The sequence below is a fragment of the Hemicordylus capensis genome, chromosome 2 (genome assembly GCF_027244095.1).
Source record: "Hemicordylus capensis ecotype Gifberg chromosome 2, rHemCap1.1.pri, whole genome shotgun sequence".
Classification (NCBI taxonomy): domain Eukaryota; kingdom Metazoa; phylum Chordata; class Lepidosauria; order Squamata; family Cordylidae; genus Hemicordylus; species Hemicordylus capensis.
In genome coordinates this window covers 387,230,089-387,239,871 of record NC_069658.1, presented here as the reverse complement: position 1 = coordinate 387,239,871, position 9,783 = coordinate 387,230,089, and positions in this window count along the sequence as shown.

Genomic DNA, 9,783 nt, shown 5'->3' with positions numbered 1-9,783 from the left:
GGTCCTTAGCTCTCTTGGCTACAAGAGAGAAATAAGCCAATTTTTACAAAAGCACTCCTCACTGATCCCCCCACCTGCTCCCCATCTTGGATTTGAGCCTCCATTTGGGCAGGCAAACTAGTCATGTAGACCAGAGCTTGTGCCCTGTACTTTGACCCTGGGAAAGTCAGGAACCACACTTTTTTTGGTGGTAGTTGCATTTTTTCTAGAAGTTAAATTGCCATCCAGTCAAGTAAGAGTCCAAATTAAAGCCATGGACCAGTCTGATCCCTCTCTAATACAGTCAGACCAACTCATTGCCACTGATTGAATTGGCATACCCAGAGCCCAGGCTGCTTTGTGTTTCTACCAGATAATACCATCTTGTCCTCTCAGCAAGACTCTAGGTACAGAAGGACCTCCATGGAACAGGTGTCCAGACTTGCAAACTAAATGCACACATGTATAAAAGACAGGTCCAAGCATGGTAACACTAACATCATATCCAAACCTCCCTTCCCCAGTACAGCAGATCAAAAGTTCATTTATGATTATGTAGAGGAGGCTATATCGAGCATAACATCTCAGCACATACCACAGGATTATAAATTAATCTGGAGAATATGCTTAATAATGTGAGGTCTGCTGTTAAGAGACAAACTCCTAAGAAACATCCAGACAGACTCCTAAAAAAAAATATTGATCAATCACTAGTAGTTTTGAAAGATTCAGCTAGGTTTGGGTGCCTTGTGGTGAGACCTGCATATGGTCCAACCTGTTTGGACTGCCATATTTCAACTGCAGTCTGAAAAGCCCATTTTTGTGATTTATACACTGAAGAAGTATAAAGTTCCTTTGAGGTGGAATCTGGGTCTGCTTTCCTCCCTGCTTTTGCTCCCCAATTATGGCTGCAGAGGTAGCTAATTTGATAACTCAGTTAAAACCAGGCAAAGCCCCTAGGAGTGATCTTATCCCATCTGAGTTAATTAAAAATAATTTAGAATGATGGGTCTCTATTTTAGCCTCTCTCTTTACTTTATTAATTGGATGGCCCGTATTCCCGAAGAATGGGGATTGGCCATAATAACCTCCATAATTAAAAGGGTCAGGAGAGACTATCCCACTAATTATCACCCTATAAAACATCATTAGTAAGATCTGTGCCCACCATTTATATAAGCAATTGCATGATTGGTTTGAAACAGAAGAGATTCTAGTGGAAGAGTAAGCCGGCTTTAGGTCCAGCCACTCACCCTTAGGCCAGGGCTGGGTGCTTCATCATTTGGTAGAGAAATATACTCAAAATTCTCATTTGGCCTTATATGCTGCTTTTGTGGATTTGTTGGCTTTTGGTCTAATTTCACAGGAGAAATTATGGAGAAAACTCAAAGCCTCCTCTTGCTTCTTATTTACAAATTAAAGGAGAATACCCATTTGTGAATTAGATGAAATGCACATGAACAGCTTTCAGAGGAGATTCTTACCCACAAAGGTGTAATGCAGGGTTGCATTTTAGCCCCACTTTTGTTTATTTTTTTATATAAATCTTTTGGTGGAGAGGCTAAGTAATTTAGATTACCACCCTCCAAGATTAGCATCTACACACACATCTGTGCTCCTTTACGCTGATGATGCTGTGGTTTTATCTTTGTCTCCCATTGGGTTAAAAAGAGCATTGCAGGCTCTTGCATGCTACTGCAGGGAAGATACCTTGCAGGTTAACTATCAAAAAACTAAAATTATGATGTTTGCAAATTCCCCTATTGGATTGGAGTGTTGATGGATTTAAAATTGAGCAAGCAGACCATTTTAAATATTTTAGGGGTTTTTCCAAGCAAATGTTAGTTTAAATGCGCAGAAAGCGTTTTGTAATGCAAAATGCCCAAAGAAGTATTTCAGCAATTCTGGCTTTTTTTTCAAACTAGAGGTAGACAGTTTATCCTGGCTGTTATCAAACTATACAATGTTAAAGCATCTCCTATATGGTGCTCAGACCTCCCTATATTCCAATTTCGTGGCCTTAGAAACAACCCAAACCAAGTTTCTGAGAAGCCTATTTCAAGTGCCTTGCTCCGTGCCTAATGTGATTTTACATTTAGAGGTGGGTATCTTAAGAGTGGAAAGGAGGGCCTGGCTAGCAGTATGTAATATATGGTTAAAGCATATTTTTTCTCCTGTGGGTTTGGAACTTTTGATACTGAAGGATGGCTTTCAGTCATGATGGAAATTATTAACCACTTCTGATGAAGCCTACCTTGGATCCCTCGGACTTGAACAACTACAGGCCTGTTTCCAACCTTCCGTGGCTGGGCAAGGTAACTGAGAAGGTAGTGGCCTCCCAGCTCCAGACAGTCTTGGAGGAAACTGATTATCTTGACCCATTTCAAACTGGCTTTTGGGCTGGCTATGGGGTGGAGACTGCCTTGGTCAGCCTGATGGATGATCTCCAATTGGGAATGGACAGAGGAAGTGTGATTCTGTTGGTCCTTTTGGACCTCTTGGCAGCTTTCGATACTATCGACCATAGTATCCTTCTGGGGTGTCTTAGGGGGTTGGGAGTTGGAGGCACTGCTTTGTGGTGGTTCCATTCCTACCTCTTGGGCAGGTTCCAGATGGTGTCAGTTGGAGACTGCTGTTCTTCAAAATCTGAACTCTTGTATGGTGTGACTCAGGGCTCCATATTGTCTCCAGTGTTGTTTAACATCTACATGAAACCGCTGGGAGAGATCATCAGGAGATTTGGTGCGGGGTACTATCAGTATGCTGATGACACCCAAATCTATTTCTCCATGTCAGCATCATCGGGAGAGGGCATAACCTCCCTAAATGCCTGCCTGGAGTCAGTGATGGGCTGGATGAGGGATAACAAACTGAGACTGAATCTAGTAAGACGGAGGTATTCACTGTGTGGGGTTGAAACTCGAGAGATGGTTTTGATCTGCCTGTTCTGGATGGGGTCACACTTCCCTGGAAGGAACAGGTATGCAGTCTAGGGGTGCTTTTGGATCCGAGCCCCTCCCTGGTCTCCCAGGTTGAGGCGGTGGCCAGAAGTGCCTACTATCAGCTTCGGCTGATACGCCAGCTGCGTCCGTTTCTTGAGGTGAACGACCTCAACACAGTGGTACATCTGCTGGTAACCTCCAGACTGGATTACTGCAATGCACTCTATGTGGGGCTGCCCTTGTGTGTAGTCTGGAAACTACAGTTAGTCCAGAATGCGGCAGCCAGGTTGGTCTCTGGGTCATCTCGGAGAGACCATATAACTCCTGTATTGAAGGAGCTACACTGTCGATGTGTTTTCAGGCAAAATACAAGGTGCTTGTTATAACCTATAAAGCTTTAAACAGCTTGGGCCCTGGTATTTAAGAGAACGCCTTCTTCATCATGAACCCCACCACCCACTGAGATCTGCTGGAGAGGTCCGTCTGCAGCTGCCACTGGCTTGTCTGGTGGCCACTCAGGGACGGGTCTTCTCCGCTGCTGCCCCGAGGCTTTGGAATGCACTCCCTAGTGAAATAAGAGCCTCTCCATCTCTGACAGTCTTTAAATACGGATCTTTTCACCCAGACGTTTAATTAATATTGTTTTAATGGCTTTAATGCTGTTTTAAAATATTATTTTAAAATTTTTAAATTGTAATTTTTAAACTCTTCATTTTTGTTTTAATGAATGTTTTACTTTGTTTTTATTTTGTTGTAAACCACCCAGAGACGTAAGTTTTGGGCGGTATAAAATATGTTAATAAAATAAATAAAATAAAATAAATAATACCAGAGAAACTCTATTTACTTGGATTCTCTCCTGAGCTATTGATAATGTGGGGCCATGAATGTGACAAGTTGGCCCTCAAACATAGGCTGCTAGATATAGCATGCCAAAATGATCTAAGTCAGTGTTTCTCAAACTTTTTGGAGTCAAGGACCGCTAAATTCTTCGTGCAGAGTTTCAAGGAGCGCTACATTCTTCATGTGCAGTTTCCCGGACCAGCAGTTAGTAAAGGGGTTTCAAGTCTGTCTATCTATCTATCTGTCTATCTATCAGACTTCTATACTGCCCAAAACTTGCATCTCTGGGCAGTTTAGAATGAAAATAATATAAGCATTAAAATAATTAAATTTGGAATCTTTTGCAAACATGGAATATTAAGGGTTCTTAACCTTGGGTCCCTCAGTTAAACTCCCATAACCCCCAGCAACAATGGCATTTGGCCATTATGGCTGGGGATTATGGGAGTAGAAGTCCACCAACGTCTGGGTACCCAAGGTTGAGAACCCCTGAATCTAAAAGCCTGGGTGAACAAATTTGTCTCCAGTATGTCTGGAGTGGAGGTGCTTGTGATTACTCAGTGGAGAGGGGATGTTGGGCCATTAGAAAAATTCAAAAGCTACATGGGGCCAATGAAAACAACATACAAGCAAACCCCACTGATGCAAGAGGGAAACAGCGTTCCCTCTCAAGGCGCCTCGATCACAACAGGCAGCTGGGTTTCAATCAACCAACCTTTGGCTGCAAACAATGAGCATGCAAGAACCAGCAGCCCTTCAAGTGGCGCCCACTGCCATACTTTTTCCTCCATGCCCCCGCATCGCATACAGTTTGAAGCTGTAAAGATGGGGAATAAGATAGCTGTAGGAAGATCTCAGCAGCACGTGGAGGCAAGGCACAAGAAGGGTCCCATGCCTCCGTGATACTCTTCCTCTTCCGTGCCATGTGCAAAATTGAGTAAGTGAGTGCCTTGATTTCAGTTGGGGGGGGGGGTTTGACTCCCAGTCAGGGACCGGCACTCAACCCTTCGGGGACCGGCAGCGGTCCAGGGACCGGTGGTTGAGAAACACTGATCTAAGTTATGTTACAAATAGGTTTTACCTTGAGAACCAAATATGTAACTCCAAACCAACTAGGTACCTTGAAACATAAGAACAGCCCTGATGGATCAAGTCCAAGGTCTATCTAGTCCAGTATCCTGTTTCACACAGTGGCCCACCAGAAGCCTCTGGGGAGCCCACAGGCAAGAGCATACCCTTTCTCTTCCTGTTGCTCCCCTGCAACTGGTATTCAGAGGCATTGTGCTAGTAGCCATTGATAGATCTGTCCTCCATGAATTTGTCTAAGCCCCTTTTAAAGCCATCCAAGCTAGTGGCCATCACCACATCCCATGGAAAAGAATTACATAGATTAATTTATACACTATGTGAAAAAGTACTTCGACGTGGTCTCTGTCTTTTACACTAATGGCCTATGTGCCTACGCAGAGACCTCGTCGGAATCTAACAAGGTCAATTCTCCTTTGGGCAGGAACCCCGCCCCCAGCTGCCATATGCGGCTGCGCCACTCCTCATCCCTAGTCTTTCTTCATTCGCGCTTCAGTAAACATCATGGAGTCTGAAGCTCAACAACAAGTAGGATTTATCTATCCCCTTGTTTTCTCCCTGCTTCTTCGTTTTCTTCCTTAGTTTCTTTATCTCTTCACGTAGTTAGCAGGTTTTCCTTGGCGTTTTGTTTTTCTTACGGTCTTTCCTTCTTTCGGAGCGCCGATCCTGGCTGGGACGGAGCGTGGTGGCCAGCCGGCCTTCAGTGTTTATGCTGGGAACAACTAACTTTAAAAACTGTGTTCAGTGCGGATCGAAGATCCCTTCCCCCAATACTCATACCGAGTGTCTCTTATGTTTGGGAGAATCCCACATTGTCGAGACCTGCCTTCACTGTCAAAAATTCATGAAGCAGGCTCGCAAGAATAGGGCTTCTCGCCTGTGTGCAGCCCTGTGGGACCTGGCTCTCTGTTCTTTGGAAACCCTTTTATTGAAGCGATTCGTGAAAATGGCTTCATCTGTGACATCAGAACGCTCTGTATCTGCTCCAGTAGAGGCTGAGATCCTGAGCTTGGTGCCAGTATCGACAACCCCTGTGGTTGTCCCTTCTTCTCCATCGGGTGAGCAGTCGCACACAGAAGATCCTGACCAGCGTTCGGTGATGGTGGTACCGAAATCACCCTCAGTTCCTGTGACTTCGATGCCTAAAAAGAAGTCGTCGAAGTTGCATCATGATCTGCCGGCAGGTCAACATCTTCCCCCAATACCTAAGTGGAAGACTGCCCCATCGGCTCCCAATTCAGAGGCCCCTGTGGCCAAGAAACGTAGGATTGATCCTGCACGTCCAACGCCGAAGCCTTCGGTACCAGCTAGACCTACCTTGCCCGACAAGGAGGACTCATTGAATTTAGTACCCACCCGGGTTCGGTCAAGCAGGGAGCTCTCTGTACCATTGGATGAACCTGGCTATGCCTCATCGGAGAGGGAAGCATATTCCCCTAGGCATCATTCACCCCTTCAGAGTCGCCAGGACCGCATCGCTCTTAAGGACTGCAGCAATCACTGCGACTCAGAAGAGCGCTCGCTAGAGTAAAAGCAAGATCGGGCCTGGGACTGTTGTGACTCCATCTACTTGGATTGCTATTGATCATTGGAGAACTGATCTCCCTTGGTGGTGGTTGCGCCTTCCTATGCAACTTGGCACCGAGACTCTGGATCATATGGTCAGTACCCGGCAGACTATCGTTCAGACTATTCCAACTTTGAGAGACCTAGATACCATTATATGGAGGCTCCCTCTTATGAGACACATGGTACCGTGAGAGGATGACGGCAGCCACAGTCTCACTCGGAAGGGAGGCCGCATTCCTGCTCCCCCCAGCGCTCCCCTGAGACCGTACCGAGCGTCGTGAACTGCCCCCTTCTACTCCGTTGCAGCAGACGGCTGTCCCTATCCTGGTTCAACCAGCGGAGGTACCTGCCTCGATACCAAGCAGTCTCCCAAGCCAGCCTCTCCGGAGGAATCACCCTTAGCTCAGGACTCTCTGGTTCCTCTTGAATCAGAGGATGATAGTGATGCCAGCTCAGAGTTGGACAGTGCTTCACAAGGGTCGTCTCCCCTTGATATCACAGCTTTTAGAAAGCTTGTTAAATCTTGGCTTTTTATCCAGGCTTTTACATAATTGTTTTTATTGCTGCTTCTATGTGTTTTTACTTGTTGTATCGTTTTTATGCTTGTATTTTACAGATTTTAAATTTGGTTTGTTTTTATATTTTTAGCTTAATACTTTTATTGTCATTTTATTGTATGTTTTTAAACTTTTGTAAACCACCTTGCGATTATTTTTAATGAAAGGCAGTATATAAATGCAACAATAAAAATAAATTAAATAAATATCCAGTAATATGATTTAAAACCGATCTCCCCGTCTGAGGACCTCAAACTCTACTTATGTACATGTACTTATACTTATACTCATACTTATTATGAGAGGAGAGCTGGTCTTATGGTACCAAGCATGACTTGTCCCCTTAGCTAAGCAGGGTCCGCCCTGGTTGCATATGAATTGGAGACTAGAAGTGTGAGCATTGTAAGCTATTTCCCTTAGGAGATGGAGCCGCTCTGGGAAGAGTAAAAGGTTCCAAGTTCCCTCCCTGGCAGCATCTCCAAGATAGGGCTGAGAGAGATTCCTGCCTGCAACCTTGGAGAAGTCGCTGCCAGTCTGTGAAGACAATACTGGGCTAGATGGACCAGTGGTCTGACTCAGTATATGGCAGCTTCCTATGTTCTGTGTTCCTATGTACTCAGCTTACGTGACACGTATGGCTTTGGCCCTGGGTGTTAGCCTCGGTACCCAGCAGAAAGGAGAACTGGATCAGCTGTTCAGTTTGATCGATTCAGAGGCCAAGGTACTGGCCGCACTACCCCTCAATTCGGCATTACTGAAGGTCATGAAGGGCCATGGGAGAAACTGGCAACTCTCAACCTAATCAGCGCCTGGAAAACTTCTATAGAGTACAATTGCAGGATTATACGGCATTTTTGAAGAACCACCCTGCACCAAATTCTATCATGGTGGAGGCATCTTTGCAACGCACCAGGGGCCACAGCCAGTCGGCACCCAGTGAGAGAGGGGAGAAAATTGGACTCCTTTGGGAGACAACTTTATTCAGCCTCAGCCCTCCACTTAAGAGTGGCTAATTATCAGGCATATAACACAAGATATAACCACTTTTTGTGGGGAAAGGTGGGCCCGTTTTTGAATCCCACTCAGGACAAGAGGGAGCAGGCCAAGGTGCTCTTTTGAGAGGGTTTTCAAGTGGCGAAGCAGGAGCTGTACACATTGGCCAGGCATTCAGCTGAGTGCGTGGCGTTGTGACTACTCCATCCACTCCGAAGTTGGATCAAGAGGTCACCGAGCTCTTATTAAAAGACATGATCAAGAAGGTCGCCAATCCGGACAGTCCCGGTTTCTACTCCCGGTACTTTATAGTGCTAAAACCAGATGGAGGTTGGAGACCTATACTGGACCTCAGGGCCCTGAACAGGCATCTGCTGTACAAGAAGTTTCGGATGCTCTCGATACCGAACATCATGTCAATCTTGGAGAAAACTATGTGGATGGTCTCTTTGGACCTAAAAGATGCATGTTATCACATCTCAATTTGCCCTCAACATTGGTGCTTCTTGCGCTTCCAGATGGGGGAGGGATCTCCTATCAATTCAGAGCTTTGCCATTTGATCTTACGACAGCGCTGAGGGTTTTTACAAAATGCCTTGCCCCTGTGGTGGTTTTCCTGCAGGAGAGAGGTTTGCAGGTGCTGCCATACTCAGACGATTGGCTCATCGTGGCAAGCACCAGGCGGGTGGTTCTGGAGTTTGTGGTGGACACCCTGCAGGGTTTCCAAATCAATTTCAAGAAATCTCAGTTGGAACCCACCTGCAGGATACAGTTCATAGGGCTGATATTCAATACGGCCTTGGAGAAGTCTTTCTGCCCGGTGCCCATATATGTACTCTCGAGGGGCTGGTCATGAGTTTCCTGGCAGGAGGCCCACAATCTCTGCGCTATGTACAACGCCTGTTGAGTCACATGGCAGCCACCACAGGCACGCTTTTGCATGCAGATTATCCAGAGGTGGTTTCTGGATGTGTTCAATCCCCTTTGGGATTCAGGCCATCTAGAACGCATCCCTCCTCGATGGGTACATGTGACAGCAGAGTGGGGGACTCAGTTCCAACCTCTAAACTTCGGTGCTCCCTTTCAGGCTCCCAGATCCCGTTGGGTGATCACGACGGATGCCTCAGAGCTTGGGTGGGGAGCGCACCTGGATGGGCTGTGCCTGAACAGACTTTGGTCCCCCAGGGAGCGCTCCCATCACATCAATTATTTGGAGCTGTTAGCCATTTTCAATGCCCTCAAGAGCTTCCTGCCCATGATCAGAGGCCACTCAGTGACCATACAAACGGACAATACGACAGCAAAAGCCTACATCAACCCACGGGGAGGGACGTCCTCGAGGAGTCTTCTGTTCCTATCTATGGACCTCTGGCATTGGTGTGTGACACATGCAGTGTTGACCAAGGCGGTTCATATACAGGGCTCCTTGAACGTTCAAGCGGACACCCTGAGCAGAATGAAGGTGGTCTTCCTCAAGTGGGTGTTCAACCACAGTGTTCTCAGAGACATATTTGTGAAATGGGGGTGTTCGCACTCTAGACCTCTTTGCCTCCCTGGACAATGTTCAATGTGCTCAATATTGGGATAGGGGAGGGCTCTCTGGGTGATGCCTTTGTTCTGTCTTGGAGTGTAAAAAACAACCCACCCACTCTCTATTATCTCATAAATACTAATGTATTATAAGTAGGAAAGCCAGGAATTTATTTTCCCTATAGAAATGATAATCATATAAAATCACAATAATGGATAACAATAATCAAGTAAAATATAATCTCATAAAACAGTTACACTTCCATTCTTTCAACAGTTCACTT